This window comes from Desmodus rotundus, chromosome 5, assembly GCF_022682495.2.
Source record: "Desmodus rotundus isolate HL8 chromosome 5, HLdesRot8A.1, whole genome shotgun sequence".
Classification (NCBI taxonomy): domain Eukaryota; kingdom Metazoa; phylum Chordata; class Mammalia; order Chiroptera; family Phyllostomidae; genus Desmodus; species Desmodus rotundus.
In genome coordinates, this window is record NC_071391.1 from 151,758,590 (window position 1) to 151,774,727 (window position 16,138).

General features: G+C 39.2%; 1 protein-coding gene and 1 non-coding gene across 2 annotated transcripts in view; one reads left to right on the plus strand and one right to left on the minus strand.

Annotated features, from left to right (window-relative positions):
• Nucleotides 1-16,138, minus strand: part of BABAM2 (BRISC and BRCA1 A complex member 2) — a 335,445-nt gene that overhangs the window by 187,560 nt on the left and 131,747 nt on the right. The gene's annotated exons all lie outside the window — the stretch shown is intronic.
• LOC112298189 (U4atac minor spliceosomal RNA) lies at nt 5,829-5,954 on the plus strand. Its single transcript, XR_002974111.2, has one exon. It is a non-coding gene; the product is annotated as a U4atac minor spliceosomal RNA (small nuclear RNA).

Here is a 16,138-nt window from a genome sequence, read left to right on the forward strand (position 1 = left end):
CAGTCTGTTTTTTAAAATAAATTACACAGGACTGGGAAAGTGTCAAAATGCAGACATTCAAGGTTCCCTTAGGTTTCCTCTCTCGGTCGGGGTTTCCTAACAGACTATGAGCTGGGAGAAGGACTTCTCAGGCCAGGTTTTCACAGACCACGAGCCACGGTCCCTCAACTACTGCCCCAGACCTGTGAGAGTTTGCAAGCTGTCCTCCTGGGCTCTTTCAGTAAGTGAACTTCTCCGATTAATTCTCTCCAGCAACAGATTAAAATGCCAATAGCACACGTACAAGGCACTGACACTAGGTCTTCGGGAAGCTCCCCAAAGTGAAGACACCCACAGGCACCTTCAGGGTAGAAATCTTTCCTTCCATGTACCCTCGCAACCTGTAGCTCTACAAAGGGAAGAAACTGACTGACCTATGGATCCCACCCAAGTTCTACTTTTAACAGAATTCAACCAAAACGCTGGTGGGCAATTCCATCCATAAACTTCTACGATGGTTTACATTTACATCTTCCTCCAGAGAAATGCCCCATCTCCTCCATCTCTCAGCGAGGTGAGGCCTGCTCTCAGGCTTTTCCAGCCCAGGTCCCGCCTTACATCCCTGAGATGGCCTTCGACACCACCTCATCAGATGACACCTCTCCCTCCCAAGCCCGGCTCTGCTTTCCCTCTCAACATACCCTATGGAGGCCTTTCCAGGGCCACTATTCTAGGTGATTCGGTAGTTCCTACTACTTTTCTGCCTTTAGACCCTCTCTAAGTCTTTAGCACAAATGTAAAGATTCTGTATAGGTGGCTGCTGTGTCTCTGTCACTCATGTGAATAATAACAGCTATGACAGCCCTGGAGTCAGAAGGAAAAGACAGCCATCCAACCCAACAAGCAGCAACCTGTTCCACCCTGCACCCAAGAAAGGGCAGGGTACTGTTAAGGTAACCAATGTCTTGGTAAGAACCAAGTGCATAATAATGAAATAGGTTTGTCTCTCACATTATCAATCCAGAGAAAGGAAGGGTGGGCTGTGTGTTTTATTCTCTTTCTTTCTAATTTTCTTTACTACCTGCCCAACACAGGGCACTGTACTCAATAAGTACCAATCCCTGAGTGACTGAATATATACATACAAGTAAAGAAACTTCATCTATTTCAAAGATAGCCACCTTCTTAAGCTGGGACACAGGTAACAGGTACCTGGTTATTTAAAGGCTCAGACCTCAGAGACACAATAACAAAACTTAAGGCTTTTACAAAAAAAGGAGTATAACATTTTGTTCATCAATCTCCCAGGCACAATGAAAGTACATGCGCAACAGCAAAAAACATTAATAATCTTAGGAAAATAAGAGGGAAGATCATGTCCCAAGAGGAAGAGAGGGCTAGTTAGGACTGGACAGATGCACAGAAAGAATGGAAAATATTTATTAGTCATTGAAGAAATATACTAAAGAATTGATAAGAAATTACAGTCATGCCACAATAAAAGCCCAAAATGAAATTAGAATCACAATTTATAGTGGGTCAAGTCAGTATGGTTCTGGAAATTCCTGCCGAAGTGTTCTACCATAAGATTGTAAAAAGGGGAAAGCACGTGGAGACTCCCGCAGTAGAGCGAGCACGTGGTTAGGAGGGCCACGAAGGGGGCACTGAAGCAGCAGGTCTTTGGGACGGGACTGGGCAGCGAATCAGCAGTCTCTGAGACAGAACGGCTCGAGGCAAAGATCCACCTCCACAGATCAGAGTGGAAGGGGCAGCAGTTCAGGACTTTGCAAATAGAGAAGGAGAGTTGTAAGATCTCAGAAGGAAAGCAGCGATGATAAAGTGCAAAGCAAAGCGATAAGGAGAGGTGGGGAGGAGAGATGGAGGTAGAAAGAATCTAGCAGGCTGAAGAATAAAGAACAGATCACCACCTCACATGCCACAACAGGTAAGGAGGACGGCAGAGGATGGAGAAAAGACAGGGCGCGGGCATTGAGGCCGTCCAGCAGAGTGGGAATGAGTCTTACAGTGGGCAGTGCAGATGGACAGAAGATTATGTATAAATACTTCCCCAATGAATCAGGAGAAGTGGGAAAAGGTGAGGCCTCCATAGAGGGAAAAACCAATTTTCTCTTAGGACAAGAGGGGAAGCTACATAAAGGAACAGAGAAATGACTTAAGTATGAGGGCGTATGTCTCCAAATGAACGTTTGTATTACTGTAACACTTACTGGCTTAATCAAGCTTAGAGTCTATTAGTAAAATATTCTGAAAGCCCTTGAGCTGAAGTACCACAAAAATAATAACTACCAAATACTTCAACTCTTACTTTCTAAGAACTTAAACGCTAGGCACTGTATGAAGTGGTACATGCGTTATTTCATCACAACCTGACAACTAGACTATGAGACAGGTATGACACTGATTTTAGAGAAGAGGATACAAAGGCATAAATAAGTTAAATAACTTGCCCAAGGTCAGAGTTGGTGACAAAGCTGGAACTGGAACTAGGGATGACTTGATAGCCCTTGCTGTTCTTAACCACTAACAGAATTCAGATGGCATAAAGTATTCCCTCTTTCCATATTTCTGCTCTTCCTTCTTTTATCTTTAAAGCATTTCTTTTAAAGCTATGCAATACCAATTCTCAACCACATCAGAGAACCCACACTGCACACTTATTTGCATTGCACTGAGAATGTACTGGAGTATCTTCCCAGGAATGCAACGCTTTTAACCTAAAACTCAAAAATGCATTATGCTGAGGAGCAATTGCTCTTCACTTTCCAAGTACTGATAGAATAATAAATGGCTCGGGGTTTCCCCCTATAGCAACATGCCATGCTCACATCACCCCAAAATCTTAGGCAGTTCTTACTGTTTCATCTCAATATCTATTTCCTCTCCTCCAAAGAAAATAAACAACTTGAGGGTGTCTTCATTTTGTTACTATTCACTCATTACTAAAAAGCACAAAACACAGCCCTGGTCAGGCAGCTCTGCTGGCTGAAGCGCCTTCCCAATACACCAAGGTTGCCAGCTCAGTCCCCAGTCAGGGCACATACAAGAATCAACCAATGCATGCATAGATAAGTGGAACAACAAATTGATATTTCTCTCTCTCTCTGTCTCTCTCTCAAATCAATAAATATAAAAAATTAAAATTAAAAAGCACAAAACATACTATATTGTTACCTTAATTCTTATATATACCAGAATTGGTTTAAAAATAAACCACACATAAAAATGTCTTCAGAGGAACATTTGATAAAACATATGCCTGTGCCTTTTTGACAACTGCATCATTTCCACACCCGAGAACGAGGCAGGTTTGGTTCGCTGAAACTAAAGAAACCACAGGTCTCTTCTAATTTGGCTTAAAAAGAGACTTATGGTCATTTCTACACTTGATCTTGGCCAAAAGACTGAGAAGTGATTCCTGGTCATTTCTTTTCAGCAACTTAAATTCTTTTAGGAATGAAATGGTAGAAAATGAAGTATGAGTAGCATAGCATTAAAAATGTGTGAGGGGCCCAATGTAAATTAGGCTGGTCGAAAATGTGGGCTCTTAAGATGTGCTGAAGAGTAATAATCACTCTCAGTGGTTCTCAAATCCATAGCTCAGGTGCATCAATCTTAGTAATGATGGTCAACAATGTTTAAGTTACCACTGGAAACACTAAAAGCCACGATTTCTATTCTGAGTGATTTACCTCACAGAAAACATCTTAACACAATGGGTACTCCTCTGGTCTTAGCCACAGATTGGCAATTAGGGAAGTGTGGCTCTCGCCTCTCTGTGCCAGTGGTCTGCACCCCAGCCTTTGACAAGTTCCTCTTCCAGAGGAAAGGAAGCTACTACTCATCCTGCCTGTCTGAGAGGGCTGTGCAAAGAGGCACAGAAAGGCGCCTCCGCCGGGGCACAGGGCTGTGCAGACACAGAAGCGCCGGGCCTGGAACCAGGGGCTTCCTGACCAGCCCCGAGTCTGTGTGCCTGCACTCCGCTTCCCTGCCTTCCTCTCCCACTGCTAGAGAAGATTGTTTTTTAGGCTCATTATTGCTTCACACACTGCTAGGAAGGAAATATTTCTATGCAATAAAAATTCTTTTGGTGTTTTTTACTCCCTTCTCATCCATGCAAAACAGGAAAGCAGACACATTGCCTTGTATGGTTATAAAAGATCCAGACTACGGTTCTTAATGTTCTTAGACAACTGCACTCACAACATTACCACAACACTTTCCTAACTTAACACTGTTTAAAGAGGAAGAGATGCCTCACATACTCCAAGCTTAATATACATCTCCAGAGAAGGCATATCCTAACAGATATTTACTAAATCAGGCCACAGCTAATCAAATAGAGAGTTCAGTGATATAAAAACAAATGATATTCTTGTAGAGGATTACTTACAGTAAGAATGCCAAGAAAATTTTACATGGTTTTAAAAGCAACTTATTTCTGTTTGAAACATGCTCCAAACAATGTGTTCTGAGGGCACCAGAACACACCGGGGGCAATGTGTTCTGTGGGGCACTGAGAACTTAGGGCTCAGATTTCTCTCATCACATGATTGTTTTGTTCACTATTCTTCAACAACCATCACCAGAAAAACTGTGGGAAAAACTGGACAGGCAGAAGAGTGAAAGTGGGCCCTACCTAATATCATATAAGAAAATCAACTCAAAATGGATAAAAGATGTAAGACCTAAAACAGAACTCTTGTAGAAGACACAGGACAAAAATGTCACAACATTAGATTTGGCAATGATTTTTTAGATATGATACCAAAGGCACAGTTAACAAAAGAAAAAATAAACTAGGCTTCATGAAAAATTTTAAATTTTGTGCATCAAAAGGTAGTATCGACTGAGTCAGAAGGCACCCACGGAATGGAAGAAAACATTTACAAATCATACATCTAATAATGTCCAGAATATATAGAGAACTCCTAAAACTCGACAACAACAAAAATCAACAACCCAATTCAAAAACAGGCAAAGGATTTGAACAGACATTTCTCCAAAGAAGATATATGAATGGCCAATAAGCACATGAAAAGACTACTCAACATCACTAATCACTAGGAAAATGCAAATCAAAACAATGAGTTAGCACATCGCACTTATTCGGATGGCTACTGTCAAAAGAAATCACAAAACAGCGTATAGTGGTGAGGATGTAGAGAAGTTAGAACACTTGTGTACTGTTGGTGGGAATATGAAATGGTAAAGGTACTGTGAAAACAATGTAACAGTTTCTTAAAAAATTAAAAATAGATGCCATATCATCCAGCTTCTAGATACATACCCAAAAGAGTTAAAGGCAAGGCCTTGAAGAGCTATTTGTATATTTGTACACCTATGTTCATAGCAGCATTATTCACAACAGCTAAAACACAGATGTAACCCAAGTGTCCATTGACAGATGAATGGATATGCAAAATATGTTACATACACACAATGGAACATTATTTAGTCTTTAAAAAGGAAATTCTGCAATATGCTACAACATGGGTTAATCTTGAGGACGTCACTAAGTGAAATAAACCAGTCACAAAAAAAGACAAACAGTGTATGATTCCACTTACATGAGGTACTTACAGTAGTTAAAATCATAAGAGACAGAAAGTCTAATGGTGGTTTCCCTGGGCCGGAAGGAAGGGAGAGTGGGAAGTTGTTGTTCAATGGCATAAAGTTTCAGCTTTACAAGATGAAGATGGGTAGTGGTGACAGCTGTACAACGCAACAATGTGAATGTATTTAAGCCACTGAATTGTATACGTAAAAATAATCAAAACGGCAAATTTTATGTTACGTGTATTTTACCACAATTTTTAAAAAGCTATCAGACCATCCTTTTCCAGGGGTTGTGCTGCTGTCCAATGGGCATGCAGTGAGGGCAGTACTGCTGACGCCTAACCAACACACTCGCACGGACCCGAGCTCTGCTTTACCTTGGTGCAATTTTTGAAAAAGGGAAAAAAAGCCATCACCTGAGGGACAGCTCATCTTTAAAGCCATACCATCTCTCCCACCATTTCTGGAGATTTCTTTTCCCCTTAAGTTAAGCCAGGTGGTCTATGAATTCTTCTGTCTTATCCAAGTGAATCTGCCCAACAGACAAATCTATGTTACTGGGATCAAACCCACCTTTTTCTTTTCCAGTACTCTGACACTGCTTTTATTTAGGGATTTACAAGTCGTTAATTATTTTTAAACACTGTACAGTATAGTTATTTTTAAATGAGTGTCACAGAATTTTAAGGCTGAACCTCAGAGATTATCTAGTCCAATTCCAGAATTAGAGATAAGAAGGCTGAAACTCAAAGAGATTTCTCAACTCCCCAGAGTCACACCATCAGTTAAGGACAAGTATGATAAAGGCACCCCAGTTAACTACTTTGAAAAATCTGATCTAAAAATGTGAACTTAAGTTATTCATTTTGTGGATGAACTGGCTTAAGAATTTCTTAAATAATGAGCTCCTAAGTTCCTTTTTAAGAATTTACTATGCAAAATAAATGTATAAAATACATTTGTATAAATGTATAAAATAAATGTACAGTAAAAACACAGAAATGGATCTATAGCATGAAGTTAACTATGAGCCTAGATTTATGATTGATTTTTAGGTAACATAATAATGTTTTTATGTTTGTAAAATACTTTTAAAATTTGCAAAACAAAATAAATTAACTTTTACTATTTATGCCACCATCAATAAAACGTTAGGGTAATTCTGTCTTCTTCAAACAGGGTTCATTTGAGAAAAAAGAGTGAACAGTTTACTTTCTAATGTCTATAACAGTTTCAATCAAAAAAATGAAATCAACCCACCCTTAATTCATACTAAAGGTAGTTCTTACATTTACAGAGAATTACTTTCCTCATAAGAATTGTAAATCCAAATAATGTAATTAAACCCTGAATTTCCCATGAAAAGAATTATGAAGGAAGGATACCTGACCAAGAACCTAGTGCTCAAAAGAATTTTTTTTAAGATTTTACTTACTTCTAGAGAGAGGGGAAGGAAGGGAGAAAAGAAGGGAGAGAAACATCAATGTGTGGTTGCCTCTGGAGCACCCCTTACTGAGGACCTGGCCCGCAACCCAGGCATGTTTTCCTGACTGGGAATCGAACTGGTGACCCTTTAGTTTGCAGGCCAGCACTCAATCCACTGAGCCACACCAGCCAGGGCATCAAAGTTTTTATTTGAAAATATATACAATGGTCCTACTTTACCAGCAATAAAATAATATACTTATTTATTTACTATGTAGAATAAAAGTTACATAAATAATACTACAATTCTATAATTAATCATGAAACTTTTCTTCAGTTACCTACATTTTCTAATTGAGGGAACAAAAAGCTCTTATTTTACCTCTTTCCAATTCCTGCCTCACTTGCACTACAACAAAAAGAAAACAAAGAAACATTGTGGTCATCAAATTCTAAAGATACGTGCAAGTTTTTTTTCTTAAATGACACTGATATATATCCAGACACTGATTATAATACCAATCTACCCACCGTGTGGATAAAGAAACATTAAACACAAAAGAAGTGTTGGTATATTCCCAACCCCTTTCCCCCAACTTACGACCCAGGTACCCACCATGCTGAAATTTCTGTTTGGGGAGCACTTTGGAACACTTAATGGCTTTTTGAGAAATGTTTATATTGCCATGTATTTCCTCTCTGCAAATTTCTCTATATTAAACTTAGAAAGTAAGTTGCTAAAGAAGTTGGTATCAATAATCCTCAATTTATTGTAAGGTATATGTTAATTTGTATGCCAAAATTGGCACAAAAAAGATGAAAAATGGTTCATGCTGTAAATGTAATAACTTCAAGATCTAAGTTGAAAACTAGCACCTGTTTAATAAATAATTACAGATGAATGAACGAATGAACAAATGAATGACAAGCAAGTTGGCCACCATACTTTTAACACTGTTTTCCTCTTAATCAGCTGACCATGCTCTCTCCTGGAACATCTCTCTATCTTGGCTCCTGCAGTGCTACTCTCTCCTGGTTTTCCTACTATTTCAATAACCACCCTTGTTAGTCTTCTTCAGTGACAGCTTTTCCTCTAAATAACCTCTAATTATCCCTTTGGACTTGGGGCTCTTCTCTCTCTACATTCTCCCCAGGTGACCTCTAGCATTCCAATGGATGTAAGTAAGGTCTTCATGTCAAGCACTTCCAAGTTTATATTTCCACTTCAGCCTCCCTTCTAAACTCTAGCCTTACATATCCTACTTATGGGACATCTCCACTTAGATGTCTAGTACGCAGCTCCAAGTTAACATGTTCAAACTGGAATTCTTGATCAAGGCCTTAACCTGCTCACCGCACCCCAAACTTGTATGGCTCTCCAGTCCTTACTTTCTCCATCTAGGCAAACAGCACCAGCACCTACTCAAGCCAGAAACCTAGTGGTCATTCTTGATGCCTCTCTGTAGTACTTGATTTTTGTGACATGATGGATTTCATGAAAACTACAATCACCATTGTCCTACCTTCCCAAGACATTGGCACTCTAGAGAACAAAAGAAAGGAGGTCTGATAACATGATACGGCACCTTTGCTGCATTTCCTGAGCATCTTCTTTGGGGTGACGTTGAGGGAGTAGGAGAGGTTAGGAAAGGAACCAAAGCAATATGATCAAACAGGTATGGCTAGACATTCTGGGTGTTCACAATAACTCACGCTGAAGAATATTTGTTTCAAGACCAAAGACAGTGTCCTTAATAAAAAAATTAATCATTATCTGAAAAGAACACTTATTTAGGTTTAAATTACCTCAAAAAGAACAGTCTTTATTTAGAATGTAAGTTCTAGAATCTTACGTGAAATTTTTTGTAACATAAACAGCCCTTCCATACACTACCTCTTCTTAAGTCTGTAATCAAGGATAATTATACTATAGAATAAAAGCCCAAAGTTACTACAATTTTAATAACATCTCATACACCCTATAAAAACATTTTAAATTCATTAAACATGTAAAAAACAGAGAAAGAGTCTTCTCTTAAAACTAGTCCCTAAAGAGGAAACACTTTACTTACATAAGCTGTAAGATGTTCAATACAGCAGGATGTCCTTTGTTGTTACAAACATTTGTGTAATTTTGTAACTAACCAGTCTCTCTACCCCCACTAATTATATTTAATTCCATTGTCAGTAAGTAGGCAAAGCTCTGGGTAATTTTAATACTGTCTCCAAAACCTAAAGCCTGAAAGGTTTGCTCAGTCTCTTAAAATGAAAGACCACAGCATCTGAGAGAATATCTGCAGGTTCTCTAAGTCATTTACTCCCACAGTCAATTTCCAAGTGCTGAAAGAACGCGTTGATTTGATGAACACTGCTGGTCGTCTAAATCAGGTATCGATGATGCAAAGACAATGCACTTAGTCTGTCTTTGAAGAGCTCACGGTATGAAAATACCTTCACACAAAGTAAGAAAAAAACTGGGGTGCCAAAACTCTTAAAAATGTTAACTGGTCATCTAAAATTTAAACAATCTCAAATTGTATATTAAATTACTGAAACAAGAGTTATTCTCACCAACATTTTTAATCTAAAATTTTACAAACACAGGGACAAAATTTTCTACCTCAAAAAAATTAAATCTGATAATCTACAATATAAAATCCATAATGTATACAACAAATGAGGAAAAGTACATGAGACAAGAGTCTTACTAAAATAAAGGGAAAATGATGACTCTATTGCATTCAAAGTGTTTCTTTCATTTGTGACTCCATGAACCATTCATAAATCCTCTGTATCTCTGAAGATTTCACTCAAACTTTGCATCTGAGAGTTTGAAATTACTTGATGTAAAAATAAACTTTTAAAATAAAGACAAAAAATAATGATTCTGCCATGGTTATAGGAAACACAAATGCTGAAGAACACTCCATTTGAGCTGGCTGTCCACTGCCATGACATCCGAAGCACAAGGAGCAAGCGCTGCACACCGCATTTGAAAAATCAGTTAGAAACTGCAGACCAATCGCTTCTCCACCTCTTGGCTAAGATCAAGTGAAACTGTAGACCACGAAGACTTGTATGATAAACGAAAGCAGGCAACGGCCCCTAAAAGGACACCTGTGCAGGTGCGCGCACAGTCCTTGTTTAGTAGTTATAATTTGAAGTGGCAGTAAGACTTTATAATGCTCCTTCAAATTTAACCTTATTCTCATCCTTCCTTTCCTAAGTACAAATTCTCCTTGCCTAGAAGGGAATGGGAAGCCACTGTTAACTACAGGGGTGGGGCCCCTTGGCTGTACAGCTCTAGCTCCATCATTAACTTGTTAGGAGCCTAAAGGTCAAGATAATCTGCATTTAAAAAATAGAAAATGAGGGAGGAAGGGATGGAGGGAGGAAGAGCAGCCCTCACAGCTTTTAAACATAGATGTGGCCCAATCTAGACAATTGTGTGTCCCAGCATAATCTCCCAGATTCGAAAAGTTTCCACTGTGATCCAGAAAAAGACTTGCTTGTAAAAACTTGTATTAGCTTTAGCGGGTGTACTTTGTATTAAAATGGGAACAGGCAAAGGCAACAGCCGGCGTCTTAAGTTTGTACAGCAGTATAGAAAATCTTCAGGGTTCAATGCAGATGTAGTCCCAAGGGGTCCATGAGCTGGAAAAATCTCTGACTACCTTAGGCCTGTCCTGGGGAACTCCTTCAAAAACTGCCTTCCTTTTCCCTGATCTGCATCAAATCTCCCATCCCCCCAAAATCTTGAGACCAGAAGCATGGTCTCAAATATCTATTTAGTTAAATGTACACTAGAAGTATAAACTTTACTATTCTCAAGGGAAATTTATATTCCAAGCAAGATCTTGAAAACAGAGAGTCTCTGGGTGATGAACAGGTACCTTCCAATGGTCTCTGTCTAGGTGACCATTCCCTCAAAAAGCACTCCACACCTTCCCTCAGCCCTGCCCAAGCCACAGAGGGCAGGAAATACAGAAGAGAATGCAGAAGTCCACAGACAGGGAAATCAGTCTCCTGAAGGTTTACCAATAGGATAATGGCACTGCTTCTTTGGAAGAGTTAGGGAAATAAAAACCCTGTTTCACTAATCAACGCACACACAATCCAACAAAAGGCTACATTTGCATTTTGCTCTGTAAGTGTTGGTCCTGGCCCCTTCTCTCAGAATCAAGGCACTCTGTATCTGCTGACATAAATATCACAGCATCCAAATACGAGAAGTGAGATTAGAAAGAACTCATGGTCCTACGAGATGTTAATCTGAACAACAACTAATTCTGAATTTGACTTTTTCCATAAATAAACAAAGAAAAAGGGAGACTTCAAAGCGCAGTGGACTCCAAGTTTTCTTAAAGTCAGTGCAAGGAAGAATCTGAAGGTCAAGTGGGCTTGATCATTTGGGAATATGACCCTAAGGAAGCGACAGCATTCCACTTACTTCTAGCACTTCCCAAAGTGAGTAACGGGCTATTCACTAGAAAATGCATTTGCAATAGTAAATCTTAGTAATAGTTAATAGGAACCGAGCTGAAGCAGGGGCTAGAGTCCTAGAAAGTAAATCAGGATCAAAAATGGACTTTGTTGTCATGGCTTCTGTCACAAAAGCAAAACTGTGGCAAAGAATGTTTATTATTTCCTTACACACCACTGCAAATAGATTTGAAAAGTAAAATGGACAAAATGCAGTCTGCTCTCCACAACAGTCAAATCTGGTCTCTAGCAGCTTCACCAGTTTCAATTCCAATGGACATATCATATATGCAATTTCTGAGGTGAAATAAAATTCCAAGATTATGCTCTTCGAATTCATTTGTGATTTGGCGGGAGGGGAGGTATTAAACTCTTAAGTGGAATCATGGCCAGATAAATAAGCAACAAAGGGCCACCACTACCAGAGTAAAGGTCGGGTCCTCAGATCCGCTGCCGAAGGCAAAGGGAGGGTGACGGACGCTGGCTGCCAGCCAGCCTCACACAGAGAAGGCGGGGACGGAGCACAGCAAGACAGCAGCGCCAAGCTTAAAGAACATCTTAGGTTGAGGGTTGGAAATTTCTGTATTTCATAAACAACTCAATATGTTCGTGTTTCCCACGAATTTTCTTTATCGTTAAAGGAACAAGGTAAGAACAACTATAGTTTTACCAGTGGAACTGAACCCAGACAGTTTTTCCCTCAAACTACGATAATGTATAGGAGAAAATACTTAACTACTTTTCAGGGATTTAATCAATATGTAAATTGGATGCAGAGACTAAGAATTAAATTTAACAGACTTGTGTTATAGAAAAAAAATGGGAGAAAATTCAGTTATTTTCCACTTGGGGACATGTTGCCCTCCAGGGGACATCTGGGAATGTTTAGAGATATTTTTGGTTGTCACAACTGGGAGCAGGTGACAGTTCTACTGGCATCTAGGGGGTAGAGGCCAGGGATGCTACTAAATATCCCACAAGGCACAGAACCACCCCTCAAAAAAAGAATTACCTGGCTGAAAAAGTCAATAGTGCTGGGGTTGAAATGGCAACCTGTCACAGGTAAATTTGTGTCTATGCTTTACCATGTGTCCACAAGCCCAACTGTAAAGAGTCCCGGCAAATTGCTCCCAAGTGTAACCAAGCCTTAAAGCACTGATCACAAAAATTAGAGGAAGTATAAACTGATACAATCTTCTGGAAGAAAAAATACATATATTATATATTATTTTATAACATCACAAAACAAAGTGTGTCAACCAGACATTCGTATCTCTCTTGATAAAAGAACACAACATACCTATAGTCTTGCCAAAGCACTTAAACTCAGATCTGATAAAGCCTTTTGATTCAGCTGCCAATTTGCAGGAAATACAGCGAAGCATGCTGACCCGCACGCTCAGTCTGCAATCAGCAAAATCTAGACCACGGGAAACTCTCTAAGTAAATGACCTGGGCTCTTCAACAGCAACAACAACAACAACTGTAAGGAAAAGAGAAGAATAAAGGATGAATCTGTAGATGAAAAGACTTCGAAGACATGTCTAATTTAGAACAACAGGGAAGACACAGCGATAGGTGAAGGATACACACTCAGGTGATGAAATCATCAAGAAGAGTCCCAGGGGTTCCTTTCTCAGAGTTAGGGTAGTGGTTACTTTTGGAGGGAAGAAGTGGTTACTCTGGGGATAGGGCACATTGAGTCAGGAGAGCTCTCTAACAAGATGACATTTAGGACGGATACTACTATTTTCATTCTGTAATAAGGAATCTGAGGCTTAGGGGGCTTGAGTAATTTGCCAAGGTTACACAGTAAGTGGCGGGCATGTAGTGTTAGTTAGAATAGGCGATCTCACAAGCTTCAGCTCTTGCCCAGAGTTTGTGATTTAACACCCCCTTTTTAAAGGCATAACTTACAAAATCTAAAGTGGACAAATCTTCAGTATAACTTGAGAGTAAAGTTCAATGAACTTTACACATGAAAGACTGTTTTGTTCTGATCGTTTTAACTGTCCTTATAAAGAGAGGAATGCATAACCTCTTTAAGAAAACATCTTCCTCAGTGCAAAGCCCAGTTGTTGACAATTTAAGATTTGTAAGAAAGGCACTGCATAAGCTGCAGGAGTAAGAGATTTTTTCCCTAGAACTGGATGTAGGTAATCTAATGATTTAGTTTTCTTTTTCTTACTGATCAAAAATAAACTACTATCCTGAGGACTTCTGAAGAAAACCCAGGTATGTTACTGCAGGTGGGAGATGACAGAGTAGCTTCCCTCCATAGAAAAAGAGACATGTGTAGAGCATTTGAATAAATTTTTTTAAAAAAGAAAAAACTTGTCAGGTTAGCTAACAAAAGGGAGAGTTTACATAGCACCACAGCAAGTGAGAAAAACACTACAACGCTTTTGTGCTAATTACAAGATTTTCTTAAAGCAATAAAGAAAAAGTAATTCAATTGTAGTTAGGCCACAGAAAGCTATTTGAAACTGTCCCTTAAAGTAGGTCTAACTCTTTTAAATTAATTCCATGTGATGAAGTTAATTCATATTTCAGGACCCACGACATGGAGGCCACCCCAGTGGCTCCGGCCCCCATCACATATCTAAACCCAAGTCAGCTACACCTGTCAAGGAAACCTAAGAGACGCCATCACAATCCTCCGGCTCAGCTTTAGCTAGTTTACCCTTCTCTAGGAAATAAGACCTGCTGGCCTTAGGAAACCCTCAACCTCCTAACCAATCACGCCCTGTTACCGTGCTGCCTCTTCGAACATTCTATAGAACTTGCTCTGGCCCAATACCCCTCAGGAAGAATGCTCCACAGCTTGTGAGGACACCAAACTCCACATTAGTTTGTTTCAGTTTCGTCACTTGACACGTGTAACATTTAGGCCTGGACGTGCTTTGTAAATCATAGTAATTAGTAAATATTTGTCCTGTTATTAGAAGAATTTTTATAACAATCATAGTAATAGGAATGATAATGATTAACATAGTGTTCTGAACTAACCAGTTAAATGTGTTAACTCATTTCATCTTCACAACCACTACAAGTAGGTAGTTATATCCTTATTATTTAATTTTTTTAGGTGAAGAAACCAAGTCACACAACTAAGTAGCAGCAGACTGGAACACTGACACCTTTGCGTTTGCATTTTACACAGCTTTGCAGTTAGTTGTCAGCTAATCTTCCTGTGGGGCCACTCCCACACTACATTAGCAGGACGTCTCCTGTGGTGGGCAATCTTAATGGAATTTGGGGGAAACTAAGAATTCTCTAGAGGTCACGCCTCTCTGAATCATTCCGAGGAAGGAAACATTAGAAGTAGACCTGGCCTGCGACTGAACTTGCCATAACTCTTTCACCCATTATATTCTGAACACACGGAATACCCCAAACACATGTTCTGGAAATACCACATACAGGATTCGGCCTGCAAACTAGCACAGTGTTGGCACATAGTAGGTAGTCAACATTTACTAAATGATAGTGAAAGTAAACACATGAGAAAACAATCACATAACGTGCACAATCTAATACCAAGAAATCAAACCACATAATCTCTATTGGCCCCTTTCTTTTTTAGTAGCTGAAAGTCTGAAGTAGAGAAAGGGAGAAAGGGGGATCCCTGGAGAGAAGAGAGAGGAAGAGAACAAATGCAGGGAGTGTGTAACTGAGAGAACCAACAATAAGGAAAACAGATGATGATGGGCATTTTCTCACTAACATATACATGTACATGGATATCTAGCTGTCTCCACTTTCAGTTTGCTAGGGGTCAGGAAAGGTGAAAGGTGAAAATATAATTAGCATGTAGCCCTTCATCACTCTCATACAGACACACACATTCCATTAAAAACATGCTCTGAAATAAAAGTGAAAAAAATCACAGTAAAATTATTGAAATTCACGCATTCTTCCTATGGAGAGAGGGAGGTCTAACCCAATTTAGAGGTTGTTATTCACTAAAAACTGTAAGATATGTCAGTGTCGGGGCCATATGTTGAGAGTCAACGGGATTCTTTTTCTTCCAGCAGCCTCTCTCTCATTGGCAGGCTCTCTTAGATCTGTCATCGGGAAGCGCTCGTTCTGCACAGCTGATGATTTTCCATAGGTTATGTTTTCAGGCTGAATCATAATCTTTTGTAGCCATAATCTGCTGAAGTTCTCATCACGTTCATACAATATTTAAAACATTTTGGTATTTTTTCAAAATGTAATATATGAGTTTTTCCCCATCTTCAGAATTAAACCAGTATCAAAATGTCTTAGAAGAATTAATTACTGGGTGAGGGATAATTAAATTTTAGAATTTAAAACCCCAAGTCTACCATAAAGGTGTAAACTTAGTATTTTACGTATTCTTAACAAAGGCTGTTTGCATCAGTCAAGCCAGTTCACAAATGCTACACTGCGTGACTTGATTCTGATTTACAGTTAAGATTGTTAGAACTTGTATTCAGTGTCCTCGCTACACTCGTACCTTGTAAATATTGCATAAGAAAACTGGAATGCAATAGCCATAAAAATAATTGCAGGCTATTACATAATCATGAGTCTGTTTCTATTCTTTATTAGGCTGGTCTCATCATACCAAGGAAAATATAGGTACTGGATAAAAATAGAATGAGTTCTAGAATTATATCTCCTTTTATGTTTTCTTCAGATTTAAGAT